We start from the raw sequence: 14,291 nt of genomic DNA, 5'->3' as shown, positions 1-14,291 counted from the left end.
TGTTGAATTCTAATTTGTGACAAAAATCTGCATCTGAAAAATGATAACATCTGCCGTTTCTTGCTAAATATAATTTCCAGAGGAAAAAAAAATAAATATTCATTTAAATATGCATCTCAAAGGGTTGTGTAGAGAATCACAGCTGGCCTAATGCCTTCAGGAACAAAACTGTATAGCCATTGGTTTCTGTACATTCTTCTTTTAGCTGACTTCCCCAAAAAATTGCCTTAATATGCAACCAGTTGTGTAGATACTGTTTCAACTCTTGCTGTCATCAATATATTTGCATATCATCTTTATTTATACTGTATGATTGCTGACAGCTTAGGTTTTTCTTTTGATAACTTCACTGGGTTAACTAACACACATTCATGTAACAAAGCTTTTCTTTTGTTTGGTGTAGCTGTCATCTTAGCTCTTTTGGTCCATTATATAGCACAGGTCAGAGAGAAAGAGAGAGTCCATGTTAGTGCTTTTTCAATTCCTTTTGCTATTTCATGTTCTAAATATTTCTCTTGGAAAATGAAGCTGCCTTTTTGCCTTTGTTTTTCCTCTTCTGAACCCTTCCAAAAGGTAGAGAGGTTCACCGTGTTTTTTTCTTTCTTTTTTTTTTTCTTTTAAGTATGTAGTGATGTTTTCCAGTCTGAGTCAGTGAGGCTACAACTCTTGATTTAAAGAGCCCTTTATTCTCAATTTGTATTAAGTCACCTTCCAGCCTTCTTTCTGACAAGCTAACTAACTTATATTCTTTGATGTGCTCATTAAAAAACATGCTTTTCAGTCATTCTCATGGCTCTTTTCTGAACCCCTTTCAATTTGTGGGCACCCAAATTGGGCATTACTCTCTGACACTGTCTTCGGGGATCTGTGCCAACAACAGAGGTAATACAGTCTCTGTAATGTTCCTGTATATAGATTTGAGGTTCATTTTATTTGTTTCCCTGAAGCTTTTCATAGGGAGTTTATTTAGTTTAGTAGCTGTCATGATCCTCGAGTCTCGTTCAGAGTTTCTCTGATTAAAGTTCATCAGTCTGTAAGCATGTCTTTTTTTGTGTGTGCGTGTGTGAATCTGTGGCTCTTTACTTTAGCCATGTTGTTTACTGAAGTTCAAATTACTGACTTCAGTGATCAATATCACTGAATTTGCTGGCTTCCTTGTGTTATGCGTTTCTGTATCATTACATGGCTTAGCACAGTGTTTTTTGAATAATGTGGTGAAAACTTTGGAGAGTATGGGATGTCCCTAGGAATACAGTCACCTGAGGGTGACATGTTGCTAATCACCACTGGAGAGCTGTCTTCACTCAAATTTTTTGATCTTGCCAAGAATTATTTGAAGTTAGGTTGAAATCAAATATTTCCATAAATCTATATTGTATTCATTATATTATTCTTGGCTAGCTGTTTTAAAACTCTTCGGTGCTGATTGTTTTGAATTACTAATTTTAATAAACTGAAATTTAGTGTTTTCACAGCTGGAGTGAAAAATACATCAGCTAAATGTAGAAAGGTACTAATTGTATATGTGTATTTTCTGTGTTGCTATTGTAACTCTGTCACTTATTATTGTATCACCATTTTGGTGATTTCTTTTTGTGTTTTGCTTTTTTCTACAAAACCTCATACTGTTCTTAGCCACACAAGCAATACGTTTGTATTTTGGCCTCTTGCTTTTCCCAATAAATACTTCTGAGCTCACAATTTTTATATATAACAAAAGGGCATGTTGATAAGGAAACTACTTATAAATGTCATGCTCAACTGAGCACATAATTATTTTAAGTTTAGCAAAATTGGGTAAAGCACCAGGAAAACCTTTTTTTTCTTTTTTTCAAGTTGATGCCTAATACAAATCTCTTTTGGTTTAATATTTTTGAGTTGATTTTTTTTTAATACTATAGTTGATAATTTCAAGTTTTTTTTTTAAAGGCCTTATTGGGGTACAAGTCACTCCTTAATTCCTCCCACTCTCAACACCCCGAGGGTATTTATAACTTTTTTCTCCCACTGCATTAATAAAAAGCAGTAGTGGTTCAAACACCCTGTTGGTCAGTGTAGTTTTTGCTGTTTGCAGTAAACGTGAGATAGCATTCATTGAACATTTACTTTTTAAGCATTGAAGGTGATTTGTTTCAGAGTTGTTAATTACCGGGGGAAAAAAGTGGCATTTTGACTAAGTTCTCTGCCTCTTCTGCTCAGCTGATCCTTCTAATTAGGCATTGACTTTCACTTTCTAATCATGAATCTCCCTTAGAAAAAATTATACTAAAAAATGAGCAATTCTAGTTAGGCAGCCTTTCACTATAGGCTTTTAGGTGAAAAAATAATTTCTTTTTCATGGGTCCCATGAATACCTTTAGTGGTATTTTCTCTTTTTTTCTTTTTCCTTTTTTTTTTTTTTTCCCCCCACCCCTTAGTAAGTGTAACAAAGTTCCATATTAAGAGAGCACTGTGTTAGGTTTCTTGCAGTAGCCTCTGCCTTTTGCCTTCCTTCTTTGGCTTATAGCGTGAAATGGATTTCGGAGATTATGAAGCGACCTGACTTTATTGCTACTTCCAGGGTCTTAGCTTCAAGAAGAAAACATGCCCTGAGGTCTACTTGTTCCTTGCAAAATAGTCAGTTCTTCTAGGATTTTGTTCTTGATAAACATAATATGCCTTCTTGGATGTCTTGCTACTTCTTTAATAGCATCTTTCTGGTTGTTTTATTTCTGTGATAGGAGCCTGAAGTACTTCTAGTTGTATGTATGGAGTTCTTTTTTGTGATTTAACCTTGATGTGAGGTACAATTTAGTTTTTAAAAAGTTTGACAATATTTATATAGCTATTTCTGAATGAATGGAGTAGTGTAAATGAAAAATACTGTGTAGGCGACATTTTTGAACTAAATAATGTTTAAAAATAAGAGAACCTGAAACCTGAAAGAGAACCTCTCAGTTTGCTTGTTTGAATGTCCTTATCATCTGCCTAAATTCCACAGAAACTTCTTGCTCAGCAAAATGGAAAACACTGCTGTTGAAGCTGGCATCTGGTTGTCGTGGTCATGTAGCACAGGCCCTCCACATACATGGCGAATGATTGTAGAGAGTGAACTCTGGCTGATGGTGTAAGGTACCAGTGCTGGATTAGCTTTCAGACACTGAAGGCCTTTTGGGTCATGCTCCGGTGAGCTCGTTGTCCCCTTGCAGCCCAGAGACCCTCCATCTGGAGCTGCGGTCACACTGTCCCCGTCTGACTCTTCAAGCTGTCAGGCCTTGCTTGTTGCATCTGCTGCCTCTTACCTCCATGTGGAATAGTCACCTGAAGTGCCTGGACATCATCTTCGGAAAGCTTAAAGGACCCCGCTATGCATATTGTGGAGACAGGCGATCCTATCCTCTAGGTAGGGACAAATTTTATCTTTCCTTAATATAACAAGTATCATTTGTTATCTAGTTACAAGAAGAAAAATGGAATGGAAAATGTCTATTGAAAGTTCTTTAGGTTAATATTTTAATTTTGACATCCTGACCTTTTGGCTTTAATTTCATTTTGCGTTAAAGACATTCAGGGAAAATGTACTGAATGTACGTAATGGCTGAATTCAGTTGCCATTCTTGTGTCATTCGACCAGTTAAAAGACCCTTTCAATCCATTCATCAACAGGTATAAAATCTGTTTTTTTGGCAGCTTCAGTAATTATGAATAAATATTTTCTGAATCCTCTGAGGGTAAAATTCTGTCTTGCTGAGATAAGTGCGAGTTTTCCCAGTGACTGTGTCACCTTTGAGCAGCATGCATCATTATCGCTTGAGCTTATTTAGCACATAAAGGAAGGAAGCATGTTACCTCTGTTTCACAGAGTCTGAGGCAGCAGGGGATTTGCTGAAGGGCACGTTGCAGGCTGTTGGGCAAGACAGAAAACAGCACACAGGTTTTCTGCTTGGCACTCAGTGTCACCTAGCCACATTACCTAACTTCATGGAGAGCACTTCCATAGCAATAATTACAAGGGGGAAATAAATGCTCTCATGTATTGTTTGATTTTTGAGTATTAAGCTGTCAATTATTACAGTTCTGATGCATTTAGCAAAAACTGAATTTGTAGCCAAGCAGTGTGAATTCAGCAGAGACCCACAAAGCAGTAGGGAGCCACCTTGCATATGAAGTCCTAAAAATAAATAAAATAAAGGCTTCTTATGATGATATAACCAGAGGGATGACTATTAAGCTGATACATTTTAAAATCCTTCTCATTCAGATTAACTGCAACCATCTTGCCACAGCTTGAAGCTATGATAGATGTGGATAGATGTATTCAGGATTCTTTTGTAGTTGATAATGTATCTGAAACCCAAAGTGAACCAGGAAAACTTTACTTAAAAAAAAAAAAAAAAAAGTATAAATATATTCCAGTTTTGTTTTTTTGAAGAACCTTTTAAGCAAAGGCAGGTATAGAAGTGAGGGAGTGATGCTAGTGACTGTTACTGTTACAGCTTAATTTAAAGTCAGTTTTGAAAAACTGAATGAGGTGATTGACACTAGAAGTGATTGACACTGCAAGTAATACACTGAGCTGTAAATCACTTTGTTGTATTTACACAATGACTTCTGCTGTTTAAAAGGAGCTATTCACTTTGCTGATCTGCATGGTTTGACTGTGATGTCTCAGCTAGGAAAGTAACAGGTATAACAGTTGTTGTTAGGAGCACTGTCTTTTTGGTGTGGCGGTGGGGAGCGAGGGAGAAGACTGAGGAGGTTGGGATGAACAGCATGATGGAGTCCCCAAAGACTGCTTGTGCATAGTGTGAGAGGGCTCTTCAGTCAGACACCTCAGTTCCCCATTTCATGTTTATTTTGTCTTTTTATCACGTTCAGTCTCTCTGAACTGTTGGGGACAAACTGCCTGCTGTGGTGATAATAAGGTGTTTGCATGTTAATTGCATCTTAAGATAAATGATTTATGGGCTTTTGGAACAAACTAAATGAGTTGTTTGATATGGGGGAAATGGTTCTTTGTGAACATGATAAAAATATTAAGTCCCTGCCAAAGACCTCAAATGGAGTGGAGTGTTAAGTACTCTGTTTGTATTTGTATCAGGGAGCAGATGTATAATGAAGCTGTCATGACAGAAAAGTGGCATTGAGAGCTCTCATGTTCTGTAATGTCAGCTTGCCAGGTTACTTTTTTGGAGCTGATTAGTACAAATCAGGAGGAGGTGGGGAAAGGGGACTCATGGCTCTGAGAAGGTCCGTATTCAAAGTAGCTTGCCAAGGAAAAAAACAGGTATGGAAATTTGATTCCTGCTTTGGATAGAGGGACTCTGTGATGATGTAATGCAATTACAAAACTGTAAACCTGGTACTAGAGGTTTAAGCAGGGTATTAGGTAAGACATGCAAAGTAATTATTTTGTTCTGTTTGGCTTTGGTAAGACCTTTTTTTTTTTTTAGAAAAGTATGAACTGATTTTAATCCAGAAGGAAACAAGAAAAAATAAGCTGGGGCCCAGGAGACATTACCTGGAATTGGACATCATGATAGGAGAAGGAGATTAGTGTTATTAAGCCTGAAGAGGAGAAGACTGAGAAGGAACGTAAGTCTTCAAATCTGTAAAAATGCCTCTGTGTAATGGATGTGTGTTTTGTCTTACCTGTGAACATCCGACTGACTATGGCCAGTAAAAAAATCTGTTTTTAGCAGCTAAATATTTCAAACATGCACCCACACTTGTAAGGTGTCTTGTGACTGAGAAGAACTTTCCCTGTTGGAGTGTGGATGGGGAATGGCGGTGAAAATGGATTTCCACAGCACACTAAGAGAAATTGCACGTATTACATGGCAACAAGCTGCGACTTCAGCCGTTTGCTTTCCAGCAAGGCCTCTTTGAGCTCAGGGGCCCATGGGAGCAATTCCTCAGCCCTCTACCTGCAGTGTCCTTGCGCTTGCCTTTCTCTCACTGGCACCTGCCCTGTGCCAAGGGATCCCAGTCAATGACTCACACTAGTCTGGCGTGTGGGTTTATGGAGCAGCTGATGGATCCTGGTTTTAAGCCTCAGCCACCCTTCTGTGGCGTGCTGTACTTGGGTTATAGGGAACCGTATGGGAGGCCAAAGACTTTAGCTCCTTCAGGGTCTTAGAGGAGGGTAGCTTGAATACAGAAGTGGAGCAGGTGTGGGAAAGAAGGTGGCACAACACATGGAATAACAGGATGGAGATGAGGGAAAGGTCCTGATTTGGGAAAACAAAGGAGGAGGAAATTGGAGTATGGTAGGAGTAGCAGAAAGAAAGTTTAGGTCCTGGTTAGAGAAGATTCAAAAGGGGAATTAGGAGAGGAGGAGACAAATGCAGCTCTTTGGCTGATGGAAGGATCCAGGTGAGAGAAGTGGGGGGTATTTAGACAAGGACTCTGGGATGTGAGAAACCTGACAACTGGCAAATAGTATCTGCTAGCTGATGAGAACCTGAATGGATATGGAGCATGCTCTGAAGTCAAATCAGGACAATACTGCAACTTGCAGTGGTGTTACAGGCCTAAACTGTGGTTGGGATGTGCTGAATCCCTTGACAGGTTCTCGCACAGAAATGTTTATAGTTTGTTTCATAGAGGCATTTGCTAAGATTGAGAGTGGGTGGCTAGTCCCTAGGTTGACAGATTTATGAAAATAGATGCCCTGTACTTTGGTTTCTACTTTGGTATTGTTCCCTCAGATTTGCAAAGTGCTCAGAGTAGTTCCAGGTAATATGCAGGGACTGAGATTCCCATTTATCTAGATGGATAAAGTGGCCTGGGAGAGGGGGGCTACAAAAAAACAGGGCTACAGCAGGCATTAATAGTTGAGTATCAGTTCATTTAGGAGAAAAATATACCAGTGTTCCTTCAACAACAAATACTCAGAGATGTTTTCTGGAATGGATATTTTCTGAGCAGAATAAAAAGCAAACAACGAAGAAAAGTTTACAAGACGCTTAGAGCACAAACATTCAATTTCTTGATCTTCTAAATAAAGTGGGAGTTTCTTGGCAACGTTTAACATTGTTGTATAACTAATTAAAACTACATTTAGCATATGGAAAAAAATGACTAGAAAGGTTCTGAAAAGGTTAAGCAATCCGTCCTCCTGCCTGAAAGCACAGCCTTTTGAAAAATCTACCTGTCAGTACTTTTTTATGAGTCAAATGTGTTTTCCCCAGCCTTGGTTTTTGAAAATGACTCATGTTATTTTAGATTAAGTTCTCTAGAAAACTCACATTGGGGGAAGGACTGTTTTTTATAGCAAATGCTGGTCTCAGCTGTGTAAAATTGGTAGAGCTAAGAATTGCAGAGTGCCATTATGATGGGAAGCACTGAGTATCCCTAATAGGGGATACTGAGGGCCTAGTGTTCCCTACTAAAATAACTTTCTTGTTGGATTTAGATTCAGACTTGCTTAGACTAGACTCAGTTCAGTTTTCTAAAGTTCTGCTTATTTTACTAGTCATGAAGTGAAATTGTCACTCGATTTCAATAATAAGTGTTTAATACAGTGTCCTTGTGTTTGACATTATGCAGAGTATGCTCTCTATTTCTGCTGTATAAGTATATATACCACCTTCTTCGTTTTCCTGTGACTCTGTAGGAGGGAGATGGGAAACTAAAATGGTCATTTTATCACAAAGATTTTTGAAGAGCCTAGGATCTGTAAAAGTAACTGCTTAAGAACTGTTCATGTATTGTAAAATGTGAACTTCTGATAAAAAGTTAAGGTGATGGTGAAAGAAAATGCCCTGAATCATCTCTGCTTTTCTTTGTATGCTGGATGGCTATGTTTAGTTAGAGACGTCAGGCTTGCTTGAAATGATTTGCCACTACCATTTAGGTATTTATATTTCCTCAGACTAATCTTAGTAACTAGACAGTGTGTATGCCAAAACAAGATTTTAGCTGTTATGAAGTGAAATTAGGCAGCATTTGAAGAGAAGCGCGTACTGCCCCACTCATTCCGGTGCATGGAAGGAAAGCACTTGGGAAGGTTTTTGGGAATCTCGGGCGCTGAGATGTGGTGCAGCAGTGCAAGCCAGGAGAGCCATTTAATCCCTCGGAACATGCCTCTAAACATATCTTCCAAACAATAACAGTGGATATGCATTTTTGGCTTATTAGCTTATTAATAACTAACTGCATGAGTCCTAAGCTTATTAATAAAATTGTTTTTTCCCAAAGGAATAGCTTAATAGTAAAAGTGCATTTGTGCTTCAGGATACTCTTTAATTATTGTACCACAGAGCTAGAATACTGGAAGCCACCCTCTCTCTTCATTTCTTCGCTTTCAGAAGAAGATGCTAGATCACTGATTGAAATGCAGGTTTGTTTTACAGAGAAAGAAGCCTATATGATACCAGAAGAGTGGATAAGAGTAGGCATTGTAAAGAGAAAGTCAAATAGGAACTCAAATTGTATTTCTGTGGTAAGAGCAAGAGTTCTTTTTTTCTTTTTTCTTTCAAGATTGTAGGTCGAGAGAAAGTTTGTTGTTGAACTGAATTTCAGAAGGAGCATGTGGTAAGCTTTTACAGATTCATTAAATTTTGTTTGGAAAATAGACACATGGGTCTATTTGAAGCAGTCTTTCTCAAATCTGTTCAAAAATATTGAAAAAGAAAAATATCTCAGCTTAAGACAAAATGGAATTTTTAACTATAATGTGGGTTTTATTGTTGTCTTTTAGTGTAATAAAAAGAAACTGAACAGTGTCCTTTAAGTTATCTCCCTCTGAAAATATGTATTTGTGCTGTTGAACCATAACTGCCTGGCAGCTCTAAGTTGAGCCCTAAATTGCAGCTGGCATGATAAGAAACATCACAGCTTCTGAGAAACTGGATCTTGATTTTTGCTATTAGATAAAATACAATTGTTTTCCTTGCTGTTTGCTTTAAAGTTATGCCCTTTATAATTTTTCTGTGCAGACCACAAGTCCTATTCTGCTTTTTAAAATTACTGGGTCCCTTGCTTTGCATGAAGATCCAGAGTGAGAGAAAAATCCTTTGCTGAGCTTAAAAAGTTCTCCACACACTCCTTCTGAAATCAACTTGAACAATAAACTTTCTCTTGCCTTAGATCTTTATTTTATTATTATTTTTTAAAAGAGAGGAAAAAAGGCTCTGGCTCTCTACAGAGAAATATCATTCAAGTCTATATTGGATTTTCTCTTTCCAGTGCCCGCTGCATTGACTAGTGTTGTGCAGGTTGTCTACACCATAAAGCAAGAAACTTTTGAAGTGCAGTAGTTGTGGGAGTTCAGTAAACAGTTGCTCAGAAGAGAGAGAGGAGACAAGGTGATGGTAGTGTCAGCGAGGCTTTCCTCGTGCTTAGCTTCTGATGATTTGTGAAATATTCACCCTTGAATTCAATTGAAGCAGAAGCTACTTGCACGCGGATGGTCTCCTCCTCCTTTTGTGATTATACCACTATCCTCTCTCCTGGAAGAATTGCTTTTTCAACAGCTATGCTGCTGTTTAGCTGACTTTTCTGATGGACGATGAAAAGAATAACAAAAAGGACAGGCAGTGTAGCTCATATATGCATTACAGTAGGTAATTTATAAGCATTTATCAGGTCTTTTGGAGATGGTGGTTAAACAGAATTGATACTTCCTTTATGTTCTGTTCTTCCCCCCCACCCCCAACTTGAAAAAAATCCATATGGTTAAAGCTTCCATGAAGTTCCATTTGGGAATAGATGCACATTTATTGGATAACCTGACCTAACTGTATAGACTTCTACAATATTTTTATCAAGAGAATTAATTATATTATTGTTTTACCCCATAAGTCTGAAGCACTCGGTACTGCCAGCTATGAGATGATCCATCCCAGCTTTGATATGAACTCCTTCCTTCCTCTCATACTGAAGTCAGCGTGGTGTGTGGGGGTGTGTGCGTGGGGGGTAGGGAGTTTTAGAAAATTTAACGTTATTGTCTTCCTGTGGTCCGTTGGCATTTAGCAATGGAAGCGTTTCCTTTCTTTTTCTTCTGAGTCTAGAAGCTGTTTTGTGTCTCTGGTTAGTATACAGAAGTATACAGAAAAAAACTATGTAAAACAGAAAGAAGAAAAACCCTTAAAAATCATAAAGAATTAATTTATGTGTTTGTAAACTTGCAGCTTGTACGGCTAAATCTATGGAACTCCTGCCTTTATTCAAAACGTTTTTTTCCATCCATTGAAAAAAATCACAAGTTTGTGAAACATGCTACCATGTACCTTCTTGGTTTCTCCTATCCTTCACCATGGTTTCACTCTCCAGCGCAATGACAGCTGTGGTCTGTTAATGAGGATTTTATCCCCGGTACAAATGCTGAGTACTTTCAGGAAATTGTGTGTGGTAATATACTTGTAAGGAATGATGAAAAGTAACTTTATTTGAAATAAAGTCTCATTTTGCTTTTCACTGTATGTTTCCATGATTACACATAGGGCAGTGCATTAACACAGGAGGAGCAATAATACTTAGAGGAGTGCATAAATATCCTGCTAATAAAAGTTATAACTAAAAATTCAACCTCACTTAGGGGAAAGAAAAGAAGAAAAACAACAAATCTAATTATATAGAATTAAATGGATAGTGTCAACTGACAATTAGTATGCATCTGCCTCCATATTTCATGCACGTTCTTGTAAGAAGAAACATTTGAAATGGCTATAATAGTACAAAATTGGAGGAGGAAAATGCTTCTGTCTTTATTCATTTATATTCTGCTTTTGCAGCACTTTGTATCTAACCATCCTATCCTTTTATATACAGCCAGTTTGCCTATTATTGTTTGTGTGAGGTTTTTTTTGTTGTTGTTGTTGTGGAAAAGCAGGACTTAATGTTTTCGGAGGAGAGAGGGAATTTTTTTTTCTTTTTAAACCAGCACTAATCATCAGGAGACATGGGGGTTTTTGAAGCTGTTCATCAGTTGATACCTTCAGACCTTGATGGTCCAGAGTATTTTATTTATTGAAAGACAGGTTAAGTGAAGTGGAACGTGGCAAATTAGAGGTCCTAAATTCTGTGGAGTGATGAAACATTGCAAAACTAAAATCTCTACATTTTACTGCCCTGTACAGCTGAGTTCATATATTCAGAAAAGCTGCAGGATCGAAGTCTGGATACTCCATTATTCTTACATCCTTCAGATCACTTGACATGAATTAGTCTCACCAGTTGAGACACTTCAACTAAAGTCGTTTGTATTTTGCTGGTAGGAACAACTGTTTGCCTGTATAAAATGGAGCCAAACCTGTGCAAATGTTGAATAGACTTTGTTAGAGTATATTTTTGTGGTAATAGATGTTATTTGCCATATATTAGAAGAGGAGGAGGGATCCTTACATGAGGGCACTCTAACTTAGAGTTAGAAATAATAGAAATAGTAATAAACGCCCTCACTTTTTACAGGATCTGATCAGCTACAGTATATGATATATGTGTGCTATTTTAGTGCATTTTTACAATTTAGACTTGTTTGTTCTGTGTCTAATTGTGTGTATTTCCACTCTTCTCTCTTAACCGCTGCACACCTTACTGTGTGAAAAGATTGAGATAGTTGGGGCTAATTGCTTGATACTTCTTTCTGCTAAAAGACTTTCTTAAGTTATCATCAGTGGAAACACACAAGGAAAAGCTGAAATATTAAACTGCTAGGAAAGATTTGGCAGAGGCTAAAATTTTTTTCTCGTAGGAAATTTTTTGACTTCAGATTAAATAAAATAGGTCAGAATTCAACCAAAATGTTTGGTAGCTATCTCTTTAATATGAGTGAATCTTTAACTTAATATTTATAGTTTCCTATCAACATAAGCTACTATTTTGGTATACATTTTTCCCTAAATTTTAATTGTATATTCATCTCCAAACTCATTTGACAAAGCTTAAGAATAAGCTTTATTGTAAGTTTGTGAATAGACATATTGCCATGAGTTTTATTTTAAGGTTATGTATTTGTTGTGCAGAGTAGTTTTGCTGAATTAGTCACGAAAAATTTTTGCTTTCCTATTGTTCTTCATTGTTTTTTCTTCTTCTGTGGAGAAAAGTTCACAAAGTAACTTTCTTGTATTTGGGGCTAAATCTGTTCCTTTGCTGTCCCTCCAATCCATCACCATTTGCTGAAGGAGGAAAGGTGTCTCTATAACACTCATGGCACTGAGCTAGTGCAGAGGGGACAGATGCTACCCTCCTGGGGGAACAGAATATTTTTAAAAGCCGAATGTGCTGATGTGATATCACACTTTCAGCATTACAGGCAATTTAGCAAGATCTGTGAACGGTTTCTTTGTAGGACAGATTTTCATCTTCAAACACTTTGCCTTTACAATCTCAACAGGGTTTTTTTTGGTGTTTTTAACAAGCTACCTTCAGTGACCACTAATGATCCTCTCAGGACAAGGGGCACCAATTTTAATAAGTTCACAGTAATGACAGTAAAGACTAGATAGTCTGAAGCCAGCTTATACGTCAGTACTATTCTCAACTGGAGAATAAACACGTCTGGCAAAGTGAGTATGTCTTCAGAGTCCAAATGAGGTTTTAGGTCTGAATTAATTTTTGCTGCAGAAACAGAAGATTGGCCTTTGATCTCACTGAGGGACAACTTTAGAAGTAGAGTGCTTTGAATTCTGGCATGTGATCGACAGTGTGGAAGAGGAGTGCTGAAGCTTAAGGTCTAAAGAAACCTAGTCATCCAAAAGGTCAGTTGGATTGAGGGTGGGAATAAACATTCTGCTAATGTGTGTTTAGAACATAAGGGACGTCAGCAAACAATGCTAGAAAAATGGATTGTACGTGTCTAGGGTGGTTTGTGAGTCATTATCTGATGACTTGTTTAAAGATGCAGAGACAGGGAAAAAAATGATGCAACTTCCATGTTCTAAAATTCAGAAGATTAGATGGTGCTAGGGATATGTTTTAAACACTGATTGCAGCAAAATGCTGTTCCATCTTTTTCCTTTAGATAACTGGAAATGTTGCTTGAGAAGTTTTGGCACATATACTGTCAGAGATGTCTTTGAGATGATGAGTTTACAGATGCTATATGACAAGGTGCTAACAGGTGAACCACAACACCTAGACAGTTTGAGACTGAAAGTTTCATATGGCATTTAGGGCAGTGATTTGTGATCTCTCCTCCCCACCCTCCGTAAGTTTCTTAGGAAACCAGATAATCCAGCCTGTTATATGCCAGCATGTAGTTTTTATGTCACTTCTATGTTTAGTGTCCCATCTAAATTGATTTTAACATATGCTTGTAGTAAAACAAATGCTTTGTTATAAGGAGCTGTAATAGTACAACTTTTCCATGAAATATTTAGAGTATTATAAGCCTAACTCGGTGTAAATTCTCTGTGGAGAGGAGAGCAAGTTCTGTTTGTTTTCTCTCTGGAACATTCAGGTTTGCGAGGTGAAGCAAGTTGGCCAACGTGATGACTATGTGAAAAAGGGAGGTATAGCCAAAGAAAGGAATTCACCCCCAATTCTGTGTCCAAATCTTACGTCAGAAACAGAGCACGGTTTACCTTTATAGAAAATAGTTTATAGTCTGTATCACTTCTATATCCGTATCACACACATTCCTACACATCTCCTGGTTGAGTTACTTTAGGCATCTGTCACAGTAAGTGTAGGCTAAAGAGAAATTTTTTTCTTCTCTTGTGCATGCTTTCCAATTCGGCATCAATCTATTGGGGTAATTATACTCAAGTAGATTTGATTGTTGAATGGCTTGCTGTTTTGGCTATTTTTAAAGTCTTGTACCTGGTTCTCTTTGCAGGCTTCATGAATACCCAACTTTATATAAAAGAGACCATGTTCCTTTATGAGGTTTTTGATAATCCCTGACAGATTGTGTATACGTTTGTGGCCAAGTTTAGCTGAGTGAAAACCTGGCCTGCTTTCTAAAGACTTTTTCAGGCTGTAATCAGTGTACGAGATTTGGAAGCAGAGTGGATTGCTCAGGGTGTCCATTTGCATGCCTATACTTAGAGTGCTTTCGCAGATCATTAGTGCTTCTTAGCAGTATGGAATGTGGTTCTGGTGCTCTTACCTTAATATGCTACTGTAACCCCATTGACTACTTAGTGAGAGTATGTATCAAGAAAACTGTGAAGGCTTTCTGCCTAACTCTTTGCACTGCAGAAACATATTAATCATTGTTCTTTATCATACTTCCTCGTAGGGTAAAAAGCAGAATGTATATGCTTCTGTTTCTAGATTTTTTTTTTTAACTTTTTTCTGTTCAGGAAAACATCAGTGATTTGGTTTTGTCTTAAAGCAGTCTTTAGTTAAGAAAATGCTTGGGT

The 14,291-nt window shown here is 37.6% G+C and overlaps 1 protein-coding gene across 3 annotated transcripts in view; it reads left to right on the top strand.

The window, feature by feature from the left end:
- FRMPD4 (FERM and PDZ domain containing 4) overlaps positions 1-14,291 on the top strand; it is a 314,384-nt gene that overhangs the window by 68,449 nt on the left and 231,644 nt on the right. The window contains exons 1-2 of one of the 3 annotated variants that reach the window (XM_064500344.1): positions 3,010-3,382; positions 5,433-5,574. The exons of the other annotated variants lie outside the window; for them this stretch is intronic. The gene's annotated coding sequence lies outside the window, so the exon portion shown is untranslated. Of the gene's footprint in view, positions 1-3,009; positions 3,383-5,432; positions 5,575-14,291 lie in introns of those variants that run through there. 3 annotated transcript variants of the gene reach the window in all.

The sequence above is a fragment of the Dromaius novaehollandiae genome, chromosome 1, assembly GCF_036370855.1.
Source record: "Dromaius novaehollandiae isolate bDroNov1 chromosome 1, bDroNov1.hap1, whole genome shotgun sequence".
Taxonomy (NCBI): Eukaryota; Metazoa; Chordata; class Aves; order Casuariiformes; family Dromaiidae; genus Dromaius; species Dromaius novaehollandiae.
The sequence above is the reverse complement of the archived record's forward strand: the minus strand, read 5'-3'. Positions and strand labels throughout refer to the sequence as shown.